We start from the raw sequence: 21,205 nt of genomic DNA on the forward strand, positions 1-21,205 counted from the left end.
TCCTCCTCATCCTCCTCATGCTCCTCCTCAACGCGCTGAGATATAGACAGGAGGGTGCTCTGACTATCCAGCGACATACTGTCTTCCCCCGCCTCTGTTTCCGAGCGCAAAGCATCTGCCTTTATGCTTTGCAGGGAACTTCTCAAGAGGCATAGCAGAGGAATGGTGACGCTAATGATTGCAGCATCGCCGCTCACCATCTGGGTAGACTCCTCAAAGTTTCCAAGGACCTGGCAGATGTCTGCCAACCAGGCCCACTCTTCTGTAAAGAATTGAGGAGGCTGACTCCCACTGCGCCGCCCATGTTGGAGTTGGTATTCCACTATAGCTCTACGCTGCTCATAGAGCCTGGCCAACATGTGGAGTGTAGAGTTCCACCGTGTGGGCACGTCGCACAGCAGTTGGTGCACTGGCAGATGAAACTGATGTTGCAGGGTGCGCAGGGTGGCAGCGTCCATGTGGGACTTGCGGAAATGTGTGCAGAGCCGGCGCACCTTTCCGAGCAGGTCTGACAAGCGTGGGTAGCTTTTCAGAAAACGCTGAACCACCAAATTAAAGACGTGGGCCAGCCATGGCACGTGCGTGAGGCTGCCGAACTGCTTAGCCGCCACCAGATTACGGCCGTTGGCACACACGACCATGCCCAGTTGAAGGCTCAGCGGCGCAAGCCAGCGGTCGGTCTGCTCTGTCAGACCCTGCAGCAGTTCATGGGCCGTGTGCCTCTTCTCTCCTAAGCTGAGTTTTTTCAGCACGGCCTGCTGGCGCTTGCCCACCGCTGTGCTGCCACGCCGCGCGACACCGACTGCTGGCGACGTGCTGCTGACACATCTTGATTGCGAGACAGAGGTTGCGTAGGAGGAGAAGGAGGAGGGTGGTTGAGTGGAGGAAGCATACACCGCCGCAGATACCACCACTGAGCTGGGGCCCGCAATTCTGGGGGTGGGTAGGACGTGAGCGGTCCCAGGCTCTGACTCTGTCCCAGCCTCCACTAAATTCACCCAATGGGCCGTCAGGGAGATGTAGTGTCCCTGCCCGCCTGTGCTTGTCCACGTGTCCGTTGTTAAGTGGACCTTGGCAGTAACCGCATTGGTGAGGGCGCGTACAATGTTGCTGGAGACGTGGTCGTGCAGGGCTGGGACAGCACATCGGGAAAAGTAGTGGCGACTTGGAACTGAGTAGTGCGGGGCCGTCAACTGTGTCTCATCGTCATCGTCCTCCTCACCCACTGAAAGCTCTTGAGACAGTTTCCGGAAGTCCCCAGCCTCATCCCCCGGACCCCGGGAACTTTCCAAAGGTTGGGCATCGGTCACGACAAACTCCTCCGGTGGGAGAGGAACCATTGCTGCCCATTCTGGGCAGGGGCCCGGGAACAGTTCCTGGGAGTCTGCCTGCTCCTCAGAATGTGTCATTGTAATGGAGTGAGGAGGCTGGGAGGAAGGAGGAGCAGCAGCCAGAGGATTCAGAGTTGCAGCAGTGGACGGCGCAGAACTCTGGGTGGTCGATAGATTGCTGGATGCACTTTCTGCCATCCACGACAGGACCTGCTCACACTGCTCATTTTCTAATAAAGGTCTACCGCGTGGACCCATTAATTGTGAGATGAATGTGGGGACGCCAGAAACGTGCCTCTCTCCTAATCCCGCAGCAGTCGGCTGCGATACACCTGGATCAGGAGCTCGGCCTGTGCCCATACCCTGACTTGGGCCTCCGCGTCCTCGCCCGCATCCACGTCCTCTAGGCCTACCCCTACCCCTCAGCATGGTGTATTACCAGTAGTGCAGAAACAGAATGCTGTAATTAAATGTGCTGCTTATTGGCCTGTGGTTGGAGGCTGACTTCGCTTACGGAATGCACAGCAGAGCAGGAAAGAATTTTGCGCAAGCCTGCTGTAACACTTAGCTGGCTGCATATGAATTAGGACAACTACCCCCAGCAGAGTCCCAGTACACTTGTGGACAGGAATACAGCGGTGATGTAAGAGGCAACACAGAGGCAGGAAAGAATTTTGTGCAAGCCTGCTGTAACACTTAGCTGGCTGCGTATGAATTAGGATAACTACCCCCAGCAGAGACCCAGTACACTTGTGGACAGGAATACAGCGGTGATGTAAGAGGCAACACAGAGGCAGGAAAGAATTTTGCGCAAGCCTGCTGTAACACTTAGCTGGCTGCGTATGAATTAGGACAACTACCCCCAGCAGAGACCCAGTACACTTGTGGACAGGAATACAGCGGTGATGTAAGAGGCAACACAGAGGCAGGAAAGAATTTTGCGCAAGCCTGCTGTAACACTTAGTTGGCTGCGTATGAATTAGGACAACTACCCCCAGCAGAGACCCAGTACACTTGTGGACAGGAATACAGCGGTGATGTAAGAGGCAACACAGAGGCAGGAAAGAATTTTGCGCAAGCCTGCTGTAACACTTAGCTGGCTGCGTATGAATTAGGACAACTACCCCCAGCAGAGACCCAGTACACTGAGGACGGTCACAGGCAGCCCAAATAGATTTTTTTCCCCAAATGTTTTTGGAAAGGCCCACTGCCCATATACACTAAATATGTCTTCTGTCCCTGCCTCACCACTACTGGCCCTGGGCAATGTAAAATTACTGCAGGGCGCAATGCTCTGCACGGCCGATATACAAAAAAAAAAAAAGTGCAACACTGCAAAAAGCAGCCTTCACTGCCCTACTGCACATGGTTAGATGTGGCCCTAAGAAGGACCATAGTAACATAGTAACATAGTATGTAAAGCCGAATGAAGACAATGTCCATCTAGTCCAGCCTGTCTATCCTACCGTGTTGATCCAGAGGAAGGCAAAAAACCCCAAGGGCAGAAGCCAATTAGCCCTTTTGGGGGAAAAATTCCTTCCCGACTCCCTAATGGCAATAAGACTGTTCCCTGGATCAACCCCTAATAGTTCCTACCTGCCTATATACCAGGATTGACACTTAACCTAATATTTATATCCTGTAATATCCTTCTTCTCCAAAAAAGACATCAAGTCCCCTTTTAAACTCCTCTATGGATTTTGGGGGACCGTTGGGGTTCTTGAAGCCTAAAATAACTCCTAACGCTCTCCCTATAGCAGCTCCGGCACCAGCAGCACTGTCCCTGATCTCTGTCAGAATGCATCTGTGGCGAGCCGCGGGAGGGGCCGATTTATATACTCGGGTGACATCAGATCTCCCCAGCCACTCACTGCAGGGGGGTGGTATAGGGCTTGAATGTCGCAGGGGGAAGTTGTAATGCCTTCCCTGTCTTTCTATTGGCCAGAAAAGCGCGCTAACATCTCAGAGATGAAAGTGAAAGTAACTCGAACATCGCGTGGTGCTCGTTACGAATAACGAGCATCTCGAACACGCTAATACTCGAACGAGCATCAAGCTCGGACAAGTACGTTCGCTCATCTCTAATTATAATCTTTTATTCTTTTGCAATTTGTAATCATTTTTATCTATAAGACAGTGTATTTCTTATATGAATGTGCATAGTACAGCCACAATGATTTAGCCGCAACTTGTATTTGTAATTGTCCTATCTTAAGATATTCTAAAAGAGCAGTTTGCATTTTTACACATCTGGTACTATGGTAAAAGAGTTTTGTTTAATCGTTAAAATTTTAGACCTATGTTTTTGAAATGTACTAAATTTGTGGGTGGTTTATAGCTCACAATTGCAGAGCAAATCACAATTTAAGTTGACTTAGCTATGATTTGTGATCAGTCATAATTATTACAATCTTAGCCATCACTGGCCTGTTTAACATAGATATATTAGCTGGAATAGCCAGGTGCAAAAACATTGCTTGTTTCCTTAAGCCAAGCATATAATCGGAAAGGACTGTTCCCATTAAATCAATATGCAAGTCTCATTCAGCCATATTTATCACTCATTTTATAAAATGATCTTGGAAGTAGTTGTGTCTTGATAAGCTGACAGGGTAAAAGGAAAAACACATATGTTTAAAATATCCAAAAGTTCTGTCATCAAATCCATATTGAGTATGGAAGGATATTGCTTTATTTTTGAGATTTGTGATTTACAGTGACTAAATGCAAAGTTACATATTTTAGTGATCAAGACACCTTTGACTTATGGGATTTTTAAGGCTGAGAACTTAGTGTTTCAGTGTGACTCATGGAAAAGAGTGAACACAAAAACCCACAAAAGTGGAAAAGGTAAATCACTTGAAACATTCTATCATAAAGTTGTATGTGTTTGAAAAGTCAATGTAACTTTGGCCGTTTCTGCTTTGACTTCAGAATTGGCCAACCAAACTGGACCAGTACACGCTTTGCATCAGTGGTGAACCTGTGCAAAAGAGGGTCTCTGTGCTGGAACAGTATATGAGACCCTAAAAGGTAAGGGTAAGATGATTGTCATAGATCAACTCTGCTGTGGTTCATTAATGTGCTAATTTAGTAAGGCTGGCTGCACATGACCGTGACGGATTCCACATGTGAAAGGCCAACAGCAGAATCCAATCCTATGCCTGGCCAGTGACCCAGTGTACCTGTCATTCTTCTTTTTCTGCAGTGCAGATGGTCCACACGGCGAGCTGTCAGACATGCGCAGTACAGATTTTCCTATGCCATCGCTAGGCGACCTTTGCACAATGTCAATTGCGGAAGGGTCGAGGGTCAGATGGCTTCCATTGAATCCGCTTAAAAATAGAGCATGCCGCGATTTTTTCTCCCTGAGCGGAAAATTGCAATTCATGCAGTAGGTTTCTGCACCATCCCTTTCATGCAATCTAACATATATTAGAAAGATCTGCTAGTGTTGGTCCACCTTGATGATAGGACTTCTTTACGGTTGCACATTTGGCATTTCCACTATTCACTCCCAAGGGCTGTACTCCGGCTACAGCAGTTAATAGCACAAGGACTACTAGCTAAGCTGTGCAAGCACTGCCATGAAGATGGGAAGTCGCTTACAGAGCTGTGATTAGAAATAGCAATCATTTGTAAATTCAGACAATTTGTAAAAATATTGGTCAATGCCTGTAATAAAAATGTTGTATTATCTATATAAAGTTTATTTTTAACCCTACAATGCACACATTTTAATTTTCTTACAAAAACAATTGTGGATAGCCTAAAACACTGATTGGACTTAAAGAGAAATAATTAAAAAAATCTAAATGAAAGTATTTATTATGTTTTTTATTGTGTGCCAAAGGCTACACTGTGCATTTACGTCAAATACGTCATAATGTCTACAGATCCCACAAAATCATTTTTCTACAGTTCTCTTACATCCATGCATTTCATATTCAAGCAATTGTTACATTAAAACTTTAATTTCTTATTTCACTTCTTTCGGTGTCAGATTAATTCTATGACTAGCCACGTTTAGTGTTCCATCATGAAACAAGTACTTGTCTTTTTCAAGCAAAGTGGCACACCAAACTTTTCATACTGAATAGTGGTAAACCCTTTGCAGTCCGGGAACTTGCATCTTAGTTTTCTTTCCAAAAAGCTGGAACAATGATCAACTGAGACCTTGTGAACATCAACTGGTGGGGCCCTAGCTGAAGGAACATTCTTGGGTACTTTGCTTAGAGTTGATTCTGGATATTCCGAGCTTGAGCGACCCCTCTTTTGACACCCTAGAATCATAGAATGGTACAGTTGGAAGGGACCTCCAGGGTCATCCGGTTCAACCCCTTGCTCGGTGCCAAATTTACTAAATCATCCCAGAGAGATATTTGTCAAGCCTTTGTTTTAACACTTTTATTGAAGGAGAACTTATCACCTCCCATGGTAACCTGTTTCACTTGTTGATTACTAGAGATGAGCGAACGTACTCGTCCGAGCTTGATGCTCATTCGAGTATTAGGGTGTTCGAGATGCTCGTTACTCGAGACGAGCACCACGCGGTGTTCGAGTTACTTTCACTTTCATCTCTGAGACATTAGCGTGCTTTTCTGGCCAATAGAAAGACAGGGAAGGCATTACAACTTCCTCCTGTGATGTTCCAGCCCTATACCACCCCCCTGCAGTGAGTGGCTGGCGAGATCAGGTGTCACCCTAGTATTTAAATCTGCCCCGCCCGCGGCTCGCCACAGATGCATTCTGACAGAGATCAGGGACAGTGCTGCTGATGCTGCTGCTGCTATAGGGAGAGCGTTAGGAGTTATTTTAGGCTTGAAGAACCCCAACGGTCCTTCTTAGGGCCACATCTGACCGTGTGCAGTACTGTTAAGGCTGCTGTGAGCATTGTTGCACTTTTTTTTTTTTTTGTATATCGGGCGTGCAGAGCATTGCATCCTCAGTCTGCAGTAATTTTACATAGTATAGGGCCAGTAGTGGTGAGGCAGGGACAGTGGGAAAGGTGAAAGAGATATACTGTCTATATAGGCAGTGGGCTTTTTCAAACAAATTTGGGAAAAATACTATCTTTGGGATGCCTGTGACCGTCTTGAGTGTACTGCGTCTCTGCTAGGGGTAGTAGTTCTAATTAATCTAGGGGGTGGGGCGGCACAGACACTCTTGACTCAACAGGGATAAACTTGCCTCAGTTTATTCAGGAAACAAAACAGAAAACAGTCCAATTCAATGCAAAGGTGCACCACGCAGGGTTCTCAGGTTCAGGCTGCAGGATGTTGCTCCCTCCTCAGCCTGTCAGTCACTGACTCCCTGGGAGCTACAGTCTTTTATGCCCCCATTAAACGGGGTCAGTGCCTACAGCTGAGCCTCCTAAGAACTAGGGTGAAGTTGTGGACTGGACCGCCACCCTATCCAGACTAAGAGCCTGGGAGGCTGGTTTACTCCATCCACAACCTCACCCTTTAACTGCCTACATATCCCCCCCCCTTCTCCATACCGGAGAGCTAGGCCTTTTTGGTGGTTGGACAATGCACCCTAGACAGGGCATCAGCATTACCTTGTTACTTACCTGGTCTATACTCGATGGTGAACTTGAAGTTCTGAAGCGAAAGAAACCACCTCATCACCCTCGCATTTGTTTCCTTATTTTGCTTTATCCAGGTAAAGGGGGCATGGTCTGACACCAATTTGAACTCTCTACCCAAGAGATAGTACCTCAATGTTTCCAGTGCCCATTTTACTGCTAAACATTCACGTTCAAAAATAGCATAATTCTTCTCCGCAGGAGATAGTTTCCGGCTTAAATACAGTACTAGATGTTCGTCCCCATTTATGGATTGGGACAACACTGCACCCAACCCTACATTAGAAGCATCCGTCTGCACAATAAACTCTTTCGAGAAGTCGGACGTTATCAATACTAGCTGTTGGCAAAGGGCCGACTTTAAATTTTGAAAGGCCTGCTCGGCGTCGGTTGTCCATGCTACCATTACCGACCTGCTCCCTTTTGTCAAGTCTGTAAGTGGTGCTGCAATGAAGGCAAAATTAGGCACGGACCATTGGGAGTACCCGGTCATTCCTAAAAAGGCTCTGACTTGTTTTTTTGTTAAAAGGTCTAGGCCATGCCTGTATGGCCTCTACCTTGTTGACCTGGGGTTTAATGACGCCATGGCCAATAATATAGCCAAGGTACATGACTTCCTCCAGGGCTAGTGCACATTTTCCAGGATTTAAAGTTAAACCTGCCGCTTTTATGGCATCCATGACCGCCTGTACCTTCCCAAGGTGGCTCTCCCAATCGGTACTATAGACTAGGACATCGTCTAGGTACGCCGCAGAATAGTTACGGTGGGACCTCAAAATCCGATCCATTAACCTTTGAAAGGTAGCAGGCGCGCCTTGTGTATAGATATTGTAAACCAAACGGCATGTCTTTGTACTGAAACAGGCCCTCTGGGGATGAGAAGGCCGTTTTCTCTTTGGCAGTCAGAGGTATTTGCCAGTACCCTTTAGTAAGGCCAAGTGAGGTGAAATATCTGGCATTACCCAGTCTCTCAATTAATTCATCAACCCTGGGCATCAAATTTGGAGATTTCGTTTAACTTCCTGAAATCATTGCAAAACCTCAAAGTACCGTCTGGTTTGGGGACTAACACAATGGGGCTTGACTACTCGCTTTTTGATTCAGGGAGAGCCTGGGAGAGAGGTATACTCCATCCACAACCTCACCTTTTAACTGCCTACAGCATCCAATAGCATCTTTGACTTTTCTTTTGCTTTTGACATACCCCCCAAATCCTTTTACATTGCTTTTGGCCTCTTTTGCAAGCATCAATTCATTATCAGCTTTAGCTTTTCTGACACTTGCCCTACAGTTTCTGCAGACCGCATTATATTCTTTTTTTTAGATATCCCCCCTCTTTCCATTTGATAAACATATTTTTATTTGTTTTTAACATATGTGCAGGTTCTGTGTTCATCCATCCTGGTCTCTTTAAATGCTTCCCATTCTTCCTTCTTTTAGGGATTGTCAACGATTGTGCTTTGAGAATCTCATTTCGCAATATGTCCCAACGTTCTTGGACATTTCTGTCCTTAAGAACATCCAGCCATTGGGTTCTTCCTAACCTCTTTCGGAGTCCATTAAAATCTGCCTTTCTGAAATCCAACCTTGAGGTCTGAGTTTTCTCAGGTCTTCCTCACCTTTTAATGCAAAATTCACGGATAGCATGATCACTGCCTCCTAAGGACCCAGCCACCCTTACTTCCTCAACCATTTCCTCCCTATTGGTAAGAATTAGGTCCACAATAGCAGATCCCCTTGTTTTCTCTTCTCCCTTTTGGAAGATAAAGTTGTCAGCAAGAGCGGATAAGAATTATTTTTACCTGAGAGAGATTCCCAATAAATGTCTGGATACTTAAAATCTCCCATAATCACTATGTCACAGTTTTTTGAGAGCTTGGCCATCTGATGTTGAAAGAGTTTATCCATATCTTCTGCTTGTCCAGGTGGCCTATAGTAAATGCCTACAATGGTGTCCTTTCTGTTGTTTTCTCCTTGTATTCTTACCCAAACAGTTTCTACAGAACTACCATGCTCTTAGGCTTGAGTCTCTGTGGAGATTAATGTTTTCCTAACATACAATATATTACCTCCTCCCCTTTTTTAAAGTCTGTTTCTTATAAATAAGTTGTACCCTTCAAGCCTTGTGTTCCAATCGTGTGTATCATCCCACCAAGTTTCCTGGCGGGATGACATAATATTTCTCTTCCTGTGTTAGGAGCTCCAATTCTCCTTGCTTGTTTCCCATGCTTTGTGCATTTGTGTAGAAACATTTTAGTTTGTCATCGGTGTCTCTTACTTCTCTTTCCTTCTGAATTTTTTGTCTCTGTTCTTTCTTTCCACTTCTAATAGCAAGGTTCTCAAATGTATTAATTTGCTGTATATTTTTACCTGGCCTTTCACTTCCTTTCCCATATTGTTCTAGTTTAAAGCTCTCCTAATGAGTGAAGCAAGGCTCCCACCAAATATATGCTTACCTGTTTTTGTAAGGTGCAACCCATCTCTAGAAGGAGTCCATCATATAGGTAATTCACTTCATGATCTAGAAATCCAAATCTTTGCTGATGGCACCATCAACGTAGCTAGTTGTTCACCTCTAGAATCCTATTCCATCTTATTCCATGGCCATCCACTGGGAGGATTGATAAGAAGACCACCTGTGCTTCTATTTTCTTCACCTTTTTTCCAAGGTCTTCAAAAGTCTCTGCAAATAGTCGCAATGTATTTTTTTGCAGTGTCATTTGTCCCTACATGTATTAGTAGGAATGGGTGGTGTACTGTAGGACTGAAGAGTCTTGAGAGCCTATCAGATACATCTTTGATTTGTGCACCGGGAAGACAGCACACCTCTCGAGAGGTTATGTCAGGTCTACAGACAGCAACCTCTGTTCCTCTCAATAGGGAATCCCCCACAACCAACACTCTCCTTTTCATCTTCACAACAGCACTTCTGTTTCTCCATTCAAGAGGACTCTGTGTGCTTACTACACAGTTCTTTGTGGGTAGAGTCATTTCTTGCTATACCTCTTTCTCCTCTGCTCTGTTCTTTGTGGGTAGAGTCATTTCTTGCTGTACTTCTTTCTGCTCTGCTCTGCTCTTTGTTGGTAGAGTCATTTCTTGCTGTACCTCTTTCTCCTCTGCTCTTTGTTGGTAGAGTCATTTCTTGCTGTACTTCTTTCTCCTCTGCTCTTTGTTGGTAGAGTCATTTCTTGCTGTTCCCTGATGTTCCTAACTTGCATAGGGTATTATCCAATACAACTCTGAACTCAGGCAATTTTTTATGTTTTTCTGCAGTATGCATTTATAACTGCAAGATCTATCATATGGTAGATGAGACAAAAATACCATTTTGTGCTTCTCGCTATTAAGCTGTCAAGAAGATCTACACCTCCCATGTGCTTGTTATATTCTTGTATAACTAATGGGCAAGAAACCATTTTGTGTTTTCTTTCCTTGCCAATATCACTTTTGGTAGGCGGTATACCATCTATCACAATAGATTAAGAAATCTACAGCACATGTATACTTATATGTATGATAGCATAACAATAAAAAGTGCAATAAATAAGTGGACTAAATAAAACACCAAATGTAAAACAAGTGGTGGTGATGAAATGTATAAACTGTTTGAATGCACAGCATAGCCAAAATTATATACAATTCTAATTTCCTTTTATACCTCACAGGAAAGTCATAGATCAAACAGTAACTCATAATTGCATTTCCTAAGAATATATCCAATAGAAAATATTGTTTATAGTGTGTAAGTAAATAATATAATTTGTATAGCTGAGCTAAAGTGTATGTACTTGCCTTTCTTTTCCGCCATCATCCACCATTTGCAACTAAATGCCCTTCAGAAGTCTTCCAATGTAGCCAACCGTACAGAAATGACTACATTCCGTTACTAGAATAGTTGAAAAGAATGTTCGCTGCATAATGCTGTAATCTCATGTGATGATTATCAGTCACTTCCGACCTTCGGTCACTGTATGGATCAATGTTCTCCATGCATTTCTGTCTTTCACTGCTTTTTCAGTTCCTTGATTAACATGTTTGTGGTGGCCTTGATTGTATCTAGCCATCTTGTTCTTTGTTGTCCTGATCTTCTCTTTCCACTGACTTTGCCGAGCATCAGTACTGTTTCCAGTGAGTTAGCGCGCATCATGTGGCCAAAAAAAGAGCCGCTGTTTGATGATTTTGCCCTCTAGTGATATATTCAGTTTGACGCGATCTAACACTACCTTGTTCGCTGTCATGGCAGTCCAAGGTATCCATAGCATTCTCCTTCAGCACCAGAGTTCAAACAAATCAATTTTCCTTCTGTCTGTTTTTCTGAGCGTCCAACTTTCACAACCATATGTAGTTATGGGAAAGACAGTTGCATTGACCACTCTGGTTTTTGTTCCATTGCTAATGTCCTGCTTTTTCCAGACCATTTCCATTCCTTGCATTGCAATCCTACCAAGTGTAATCCGTCTCTTGATCTCGAGTCCAGATTGCCTATTGCAATCGATTTTGGAGCCAAGGAAGATGAAATCTTGGACCATCTCGACTTCTTCATTGTTAATTTTTATACTGACTGTACCGTTGCCTACCGCGGTCATGACTTTCATTTTCTTGCTGTTGAGATACAGTCCTATGCGTTCGCTTTCCTTTTGCACTCGTTCGCTAAAGTATTCCAGGTCCCTTACACTTTCCACACGCAGGGTGGTGTGACTGGAGGTTGTTGACAAATTCTGCCATCGATTTTGACTCAGATTTCTAATTCGTCCAAAATGTATCGCCTCGTGATCATTTCTGCATACAGATTGAAATTAGAGATGAGCGAACGTACTCGTCCGAGCTTGATACTCGTTCGAGTATTAGCGTGTTCGGAATGCTCGTTACTCGTAATGAGTACCACGCGATGTTCGGGTTACTTTCACTTTCATCTCTGAGACGTTAGCGCGCTTTTCTGGCCAATTGAAAGACAGGGAAGGCATTACAACTTCCCCCTGCGACGTTCAAGCCCTATACCACCCCCCTGCAGTGAGTGGCTGGCGAAATCAGGTGTCACCCGAGTATAAAAATCGGCCCCTCCCGCGGCTCGCCACAGATGCATTCTGACATAGCTGAGGGAAAGTGCTGTTGGTGTTGGAGCTGCTATAGGGAGAGTGTTAGGAGTTATTGTAGGCTTCAAGAACCCCAACGGTCCTTCTTAGGGCCACATCTAACCGTGTGCAGTAGTGTGGAGGCTGCTTTTTGCAGTGTTGCACATTTTTTAAATTTTTTTGGTATATCGGCCGTGCAGAGCATTGCGCCCTGCAGTAATACTCCAGGGACAGAAGTGCTTAGGCAGGGAGAGCGTTAGGAGTATTTTAGGCTTCAAGAACCCCAACGGTCCTTCTTAGGGCCACATCTAACCGTGTGCAGTAGTGTGGGTGCTGCTTTTTGCAGTGTTGCACTTTTCTTTTTTTGGTATATCGGCCGTGCAGAGCATTGTGCCCTGCAGTAATACTCCAGGGACAGAAGTGTGGAGGCAGGGACAGAAGACAATATTGATTGAAAATAGGCAGTGGGCATTTTCTAAAGAATATTGGGCAAAAAATCTATTTGGCCTGCCTGTCACTGTGCTCAGTGTTCTGGGTCTGTGTGTGCTGGGTGTAGTAGTTCTATAAAATCATACGCAGCCAGCTAAGTGTTACAGCAGGCTTGCGCCAAATTATTTCCTGGCTCTGTCTGGGCTCTGAAATCACCGCTGTGTTGCAGTTAACAGTGCAACACTCTGCAGTTCTGTGACACACTCCAGGGACAGAAGTGTGGAGGCAGGGACAGAAGACATATATTATTGATTGAATATAGGCAGTGGGCCTTTTCTAAAAAATATTGGGCAAAAAATCTATTTGGCCTGCCTGTCACTGTGCTCAGTGTTCTGGGTCTGTGTGTGCTGGTTGTAGTAGATCTACAAAATCATACGCAGCCAGCTAAGTGTTACAGCAGGCTTGCGCAAAATTCTTTCCTGGCGTTCCGTAAGCGAAGTCAGCCTCCAACCACAGGCCAATAAGCGGCACATTTAATTACAGCGTTCTGTTTCTGCATTACTGGTAATACAGCATGCTGAGGGGTAGGGGTAGGCCTAGAGGACGTGGGCGCGGCCGAGAACGCGGAGGCCCTAGTCCGGGTGTGGGCACAGGCCGAGCTCCTGATCCAGGTGTATCGCAGCCGACTGCTGCGGGATTAGGAGAGAGGCACGTTTCTGGCGTCCCCACATTCATCGCACATTTAATGGGTCCACGCGGTAGACCTTTATTAGAAAATGAGCAGTGTGAGCAGGTCCTGTCGTGGATGGCAGAAAGTGCTTCCAGTAACCTATCGTCCACCCACAGTTCTGCGCCGTCCACTGCTGCAACTCAGAATCCTCTGGCTGCTGCTCCTCCTTCCTCCCAGCCTCCTCACTCCATGAAAATGAGACATCCTGAGGAGCGGGCAGACTCCCAGGAACTGTTCTCGGGCCCCTGCTCAGATTGGGCAGCAGTGGTTCCTCTCCCACCAGAGGAGTTTATCGTGACTGATGCCCAACCATTGGAAAGTTCCCCGTCCGGGGGATGACGCTGGGGACTTCCGGCAACTGTCTCAAGACCTTTCAGTGGGTGAGGAGGCCGATGACGATGAGACACAGTTGTCTATCAGTGAGGTAGTAGTAAGGGCAGTAAGTCCGAGGGAGGAGCGCACAGAGGATTCAGAGGAAGAGCAGCAGGACCAGGAGGTGACTGACCCCACCTGGTTTGCTACGCCTACTGAGGACAGGTCTTCAGAGGGGGAGGCAAGGGAAGCAGCAGGGCAGGTTGCAAGAGGCAGTGCGGTGTCCAGGGGTAGAGGCAGGGCCAGACCGAATAATCCACCAACTGTTTCCCAAAGCGCCCCCTCGCGCCATGCCACCCTGCAGAGGCCGAGGTGCTCAAAGGTCTGGCAGTTTTTCACTGAGAGTGCAGACGACCGACGAACAGTGGTGTGCAACCTTTGTCGCGCCAAGATCAGCCGGGGAGCCACCACCACCAGCCTCACCACCACCAGCATGCGCAGACATATGATGGCCAAGCACCCCGCAAGGTGGGACGAAGGCCGTTCACCGCCTCCGGTTTGCACCGCTGCCTCTCAGGACACAGGCACTACCGTCTCCTGGCCTGCACCCACACCCTCACCTCCGCTGTCCTCGGCCCCATCCAGCAATGTCTGTCAGCGCAGTGTCCAGCTGTCGCTAGCGCAAGTGTTTGAGCGCAAGCGCAAGTTCGCCGCCACGCACCCGCACGCTTAAGCGTTAAACGTCCACGTAGCAAAAGTTATCAGCCTGGACATGCTGCTGTATAGGGTTGTGGAAACGGAGTCCTTCAAAAGTATGATGGCGGCGGCGGCCCCGCGCTACTCAGTTCCCAGTCGCCACTATTTTTCCCGATGTGCCGTCCCAGCCCTGCACGACCACGTCTCCCGTCACATTGTACGCGCCCTCACCAACGCGGTTACTGCCAAGGTCCACTTAACAACGGACACGTGGACAAGCACAGGCGGGCAGGGCCACTATATCTCTCTGACAGCACATTGGGTGAATTTAGTGGAGGCTGGGACCGAGTCAGAGCCTGGGACCGCTCACGTCCTACCCACCCCCAGAATTGCGGGTCACAGCTCGGTGGTGGTATCTGCGGCGGTGTATGCTTCCTCCACTAAAGCACCCTCCTCCTCCTCCTCCTCCAACGCAAACTCTGTCTTGCAATCAAGATGTGTCAGCAGCAGCAGCACGTCGGCAGCAGTCGGTGTCGCGCGGCGTGGCAGCACAGCGGTGGCCAAGCGTCAGCAGGCCTTGCTGAAACTACTCAGCTTAGGAGAGAAGAGGCACACGGCTCATGAACTGCTGCAGGGTCTGACAGAGCAGACCGACCGCTGGCTTGCGCCGCTGAGCCTCCAACCGGGCATGGTCGTGTGTGACAACGGCCGTAAGCTGGTGGCGGCCCTGCAGCTCGGCAGCCTCACGCACGTGCCATGCCTGGCCCACGTCTTTAATTTGGTGGTTCAGCACTTTCTGAAAAGCTACCCACGCTTGTCAGACCTGCTCGGAAAGGTGTGCCGGCTCTGCGCACATTTCCGCAAGTCCCACACGGACGCTGCCACCCTGCGCACCCTGCAACATCGGTTTAATCTGCCAGTGCACCCACTGCTGTGCGACGTGCCCACACGGTGGAACTCTACGCTCCACATGTTGGCCAGGCTCTATGAGCAGCGTAGAGCTAAAGTGGAATACCAACTCCAACATGGGCGCGCAGTGGGAGTCAGCCTCCTCAATTCTTTTCAGAAGAGTGGGCCTGGTTGGCAGACATCTGCCAGGTCCTTGGAAACTTTGAGGAGTCTACCCAGGTGGTGAGCGGCGATGCTGCAATCATTAGCGTCACCATTCCTCTGCTATGCCTCTTGAGAAGTTCCCTGCAAAGCATAAAGGCAGACGCTTTGCGCTCAGAAACAGAGCCGGGGGAAGACAGTATGTCGCTGGATAGTCAGAGCACCCTCCTGTCTATATCTCAGCGCGGTGAGGAGGAGGAGGAAGATGAGGAGGAGGGGGAAGAGACAGCTTGGCCCACTGGTGAGGGTACACATGCTGCTGGCCTGTCATCCTTTCAACGTGTATGGCCTGAGGAGGAGGAGGAGGAGGAGGAGGAGGAGGAGGATCCTGAAAGCGATCTTCCTAGTGAGGACAGCCATGTGTTGCATACAGGTACCCTGGCAAACATGGCTGACTTCATGTTAGGATGCCTTTCTCGTGACCCTCGCGTTACACGCATTCTGGCCACTACGGATTACTGGGTGTACCTTTCCACTCTCATAACCGAAGAGGAAAGGGGTTCCAGAGTGATGCTATACCACAGGACCCTGGCGGACAAACTGATGGTAAAATTCCCATCCGACAGCGCTAGTGGCCGAAGGCACAGTTCCGAGGGCCAGGTAGCAGGGGAGACGCAGAGATCAGGCAGCATGTACAGCACAGGCAGGGTCACACTCTTTAAGGCCCTTGACAGCTTTATGGCTCCCCAGCAAGACTGTGTCTCCGCTCCCCAGTCACGGCTGAGTCAGCGGGAGCACTGTAAAAGGATGGTGAGGGAGTACGTAGCCGATCGCACGACCGTCCTCCGTGACGCCTCTGCCCCCTACAACTACTGGGTGTCGAAGCTGGACACATGGCCTGAACTCGCGCTGTATGCCCTGGAGGTGCTTGCTTGTCCTGCGGCTAGCGTCTTGTCAAAGAGGGTGTGTAGTGCGGCTGGGGGAATCATCACAGATAAGCGTACCCGCCTGTCAACCGACAGTGCCGACAGGCTAACACTCATCAAGATGAACAAAGCCTGGATTTCCCCAGACTTCTCTTCTCCACCAGCGGACAGCAGCGATACCTAAGCAATACGTAGGCTGCACCCGCGGATGGAAGCATCGTTCTGTATCCCCATCAAAAACGGGGACCTTTTTGCTTCATCAATCTGTGTATAATATTCCTCCTCCTCCTCCTGCTCCTCCTCCTGAAACCTCACATAATCACGCCGAACGGGCAATTTTTTCTTAGGCCCACAAGGCTCAGTCATATAATTTTTCTAAACACATTTTATACGTTTCAATGCTCATTACGGCGTTGAAACTTTCACCTCAACCAATTTTTATTTTAACTGGGCTGCCTCCTGGCCTAGTTACCAATTAAGCCACATTAACCAAAGCGATTAATGGGTTTCACCTGCCCTCTTGGTTGGGCATGGGCAATTTTTCAGAGGTACATTAGTACTGTTGATACACCAATTTTTGGGGGCCCTCGCCTACAGTGTAATCAAATGAATTTTTAGCCCACCTGCCTTACAGCTGACGTTACATCAGCTGTGTTGGGCACTGCAATGGGATGTATTTATGTACCGCCAGTGGCTTCCTGGCACCCACCCATGCTGTGGGTCCACAGGGAGTTGTAACTGCATGTGTCCACTTCTAAAGAACCCCAGTCTGACTGGGGCATGCAGTGTGGGCCGAAGCCCACCTGCATTAAACATGAATTTATTACCTCAGCTGTGATATGCAATGGGATATATTTATGTACCGCCGGTGGGTTCCAGGGATCCACCAATGCTGTTGGTCCACAGGAAGTTGTAACTGCATGTGTCCACTTCTAAAGAACCCCAGTCTGACTGGGGCATGCAGTGTGGGCCGAAGCCCACCTGCATTAAATATGAATTTATTACCTCAGCTGTGATGGGCAATGCAATGGGATATATTTATGTACCGCCAGTGGCTTCCTGGCACCCACCCATGCTGTCGGTCCACAGGGACTTCACAATAGGGAGTTGTACCTGCCTGTGTCTATGAATTAAAAACCCTGCTCCAGTTGGGGCATGCAGTGTGGGCTGAAGCCCACCTGCATTTAATCTGACGTTAGCTCTGCTGTCCAGGGCACTGCAATGGGATACATTTATGTACAGCCGGTGGGTTCCAGGGAGCCACCCATGCTGTGGGTGCACACGGAATTCCCATTGCGGAGTTGTACCTGCCTGTGACTATTTATAAAAAACTGCGGTCTGACTGGGGCATGCAGACACCTTGACAGAATGAATAATGTGTGGCACATAGGTTCCCCATTGCTATGCCCATGTGTGCAGCTCCAGATGGAGGTGGCACAGGATTGGATTTCTCATTGCTTATGTACAGCATTGTGGACTATCGCCCCGCCCCTTTTAAAGAGGGTCGCTGCCTAGCCGTGCCAACCCTCTGCAGTGTGTGCCTGCGGTTCCTCTGGCAGATGCACTTATAAATAGACATGAAGGTGGCGTGGCATGAGGGCAGCTGAAGGCTGGGCAGGGACAGTTTGGTGTGCGCTGTGGACACTGGGTCGTGGGGGGGGTGGTTGGTCAGCATGTAACCCAGGAGAAGTGGCAGCGGAGTGTCATGCAGGCAGTGATTGTGCTTTGTTGGAGGTAGTGTGGTGCTTAGCTAAGGTATCCATTGCTAATTAGGGCTTTTCAGAAGTAAAAGTTGTTGGGAGGGGGGGGGGGCCCACTCTTCCCGCTATTGTGGCTTAATAGTGGGACCTGTGAACTTGAGATGCAGCCCAACATGTAGCCCCTCGCCTGCCCTATCCGTTGCTGTGTCGTTCCCATCACTTTCTTGAATTGCCCAGATTTTTACAAACAAAAACCTTAGCGAGCATCGGCGATATACAAAAATGCTCGGGTCGCCCATTGACTTCAATGGTGTTCGTTATTCGAAACGAACCCTCGAGCATTGCGAAAAGTTTGTCGAGTAACGAGCACCCGAGCATTTTGGTGCTCGCTCATCCCTAATTGAAATCCATTTAAACAGATCAAAATCCATTTAAACGGATCATTGCACATAGAATCATAGGTATCCACAATTCTACAGCATGCATTGTAGGGTTAATAAGCAACAATTCTCAAATGGCAAGAGTTGACGTAACTCAAACATGACAATGCTTACTGCCATGGAGGCAGTTTTCGAAAGAATCCGGTGACAAAATGCCCACTACTATTTTATCTTATAGCAAATTAGTAATGCAAGTTTCTTACTGCTGACATAAAAGTTCATACATCTGTATACTGAAATGTTCATGTTAATTGTATCCTCTGATGATGCACTTGACCAGTGAGATTAGATAGTTCAACCTTCCCATGACCCACAAAAAACTAACTAGCTCCATGTGTGATAGCAAAGGTGAAAAATAACATTTATACATCCCCAGCTGTCATTGTCAGGCCAAAGTTTGATATATTATTCCCGTATGATAGGTAAACTTTCTTCATCACACTGAGAAAGTCTTAAGAAAGTACTTACTGATTATCTAGTTTACAGAGATAATTATTTCCAATAAAGCACATCATAAATTAAATCTTCGTTTTGTCAGTGTAACCTTAAATGTCAGCGTCCCATATGTATAGCTTGTCTTGTACACCTGGATGTTATGTAATGTTACTACATTTAGGACGAGTATTATACTTGTCAAGATGATTATTCACAGCAAGAAGGAAAGATGCACCAATCTGGCGAGATGATCTATGTCTATCCAAAATTAAAAAAATAAAAAACTCTATAGGGATCTTCTCTTTAAGAAGTGCAGCAAAATGATTTGGGTAATGCAGATCTATGAAGTTTTTACAGGGGGAATCCAGTCACTTGTGAATAGGGGAAGAGAAAATGTTTACCATGTTAAACTTAGGATACCTTGTGTCATTGAAGTCTGTTGCAACTTCTGTAGCACAAACAAGACTGACCTTAAAAGGAATTTGTCAGGGCTCTAATCATCCTGCAGCACAGTTCAGCTTAAACCGCATAGGCTAACCAAATGCCCATTATGTAATGGAGTGTGAGGTGGTTGCGTTAACTTGACTCTTGTTTATTCTTGTTTATTTTGTTGTGTGCTTATGCTGCAGGGCTACGGCTGCTTTAAAACACTTTAGAGTACAGAAAGGTGACACCTTGTGTTCACTCTTGCAACAGAGGAGGTCAGTAGATATAGGAAAGTTGATGGGCTTTGCCTACTGAACCACAAGTGGGAAGTTGAGAATGCAGAAGGGAATGCTGCTGAGAATACATCTGATACTGTTTTGCCCTGAAGATAAGACCTACCTTAAAAATAAGCCCTAGCATAATTATTCATGGCTATTGGAATATATAAGCCTACTCCAAAAATAAGCCCTAGTTACAGTTAATAAAGGGCCTTGTGTGGCGCAGAGTGAAAAGGGAGCAGAAACGCAGTCCTAAGCTCTCGCTCACGACCTGAAGGTTGCTGGTCCAATCCCTGAGTGGTTCAGGTAGCCGGCTCCAGGTTGACTCAGCCTTCCATCCTTCCGAGGTCTGTAAAATGAGTACCTAGCTTGGTGGGACAGTAAAAGATGACTGGGGAAGGCAATGGAAAACCACCCTGCAAAAGCAGTCTGCCAAGAAAACATCACAATGTGACATCACCCTAGGAGTCAGTCATGACTTGGTGCTTGCACCAGGCGACTTTACCTACAGTTCATTAAAAAAGTCAATTTAAATAGTGTCCAGGCAGCTATACATGTGAAAAAGTTGAATCAATTGGCAATTCAGCAGGACAGATAGGACCCTTCCCCAAGAAAAGCAGACACCCCCAAAAGAATTGTACTCAAAAGACCCCACAAGACACAAACTAATAACTATTAGCAAGTGTCAGGCTCTCACACACAGATCGGTAGTCCCACTGGCGGCACTCCGCAGCTCATTATATTAGAGCATTGTGGCTCTAATATACCCTGAATGTGACTATATTTGAATAAATGTGGATTTTTTGTTCAAGAATAAATGCAGATTGTTGTTCGTAGAAAAATAAGACGTCCCCCGAAAATATCTTTCTTAAGCGGCATGATCTTCTCCCTATGTCTTCAATAGGGCCGCCGGCCCCACTAACAAGGTGAATCCCATGGATGTGACAGCATCCAGGGGTTTCACATCCAAGGAATCCCCTGCTGTCAGTCGCAGCTTGGGGATAGCGATCCTCTCCTATTGCTTTCAATGGGGCCGCTCTATTTATGTGCTATTTTTAGTTTCGGTCATGTGTTATTTACAGATGCGTTGTGCGTTTTTTTTGGGGGTTTTTTAGCGCACCTATTTATGCGCTAAAAAAAACAAACACTTTTGACCGAGCCCTAATAATGCTGATCCACATAAGAAAGTTGGCATGCTATTTTTACAGAATTGTGAACGCTGTAAAAAAAAAAAAAACAATGGCGTAATTTCTGCACATTTTTTTTTCTTTTCCCCCCAATAATGTAATAAAAGTTATACAGCACATTATATAGTATATACCCCAGAGTGGTGCTAATAAAATATATAATTCATCCTACTGAAAACAAGCCCTGATATGGCTATGTCAACAAGTTATGTCTCTTGCAATGTGATGATGAAAATCATTTGGTCTCTAAGGCACAAACTATTTTGGTCTCTAAGGGATTAAATGTTATAAAGATCATATACAGTCAGAGCTATTTCAACCATTAAGCCATCTAGGCATGTGCCTAGGGCCCAGGAAAATGTCAAGAAAAACTAATACTGTTTTACAAAATTTTAACAAAAAGCATTGTCAGGAATTGAGTGTGTTAAGAAAAAAAAGTACATTCCTGCAAATTGACACTTTTCCAGATTCATACATTGCTGCTTCCAACATTTGGGTCACCCCAACACATGCATTATGGGGACTCACCGAGATATGGCAAAGAATAAAGTGGCAGTAATACAGCGAGACACCTTCCCAATGTGTTCCATCTGCTAATAGTAATGT

This window comes from Eleutherodactylus coqui, chromosome 12 (genome assembly GCF_035609145.1).
Source record: "Eleutherodactylus coqui strain aEleCoq1 chromosome 12, aEleCoq1.hap1, whole genome shotgun sequence".
Taxonomy (NCBI): Eukaryota; Metazoa; Chordata; class Amphibia; order Anura; family Eleutherodactylidae; genus Eleutherodactylus; species Eleutherodactylus coqui.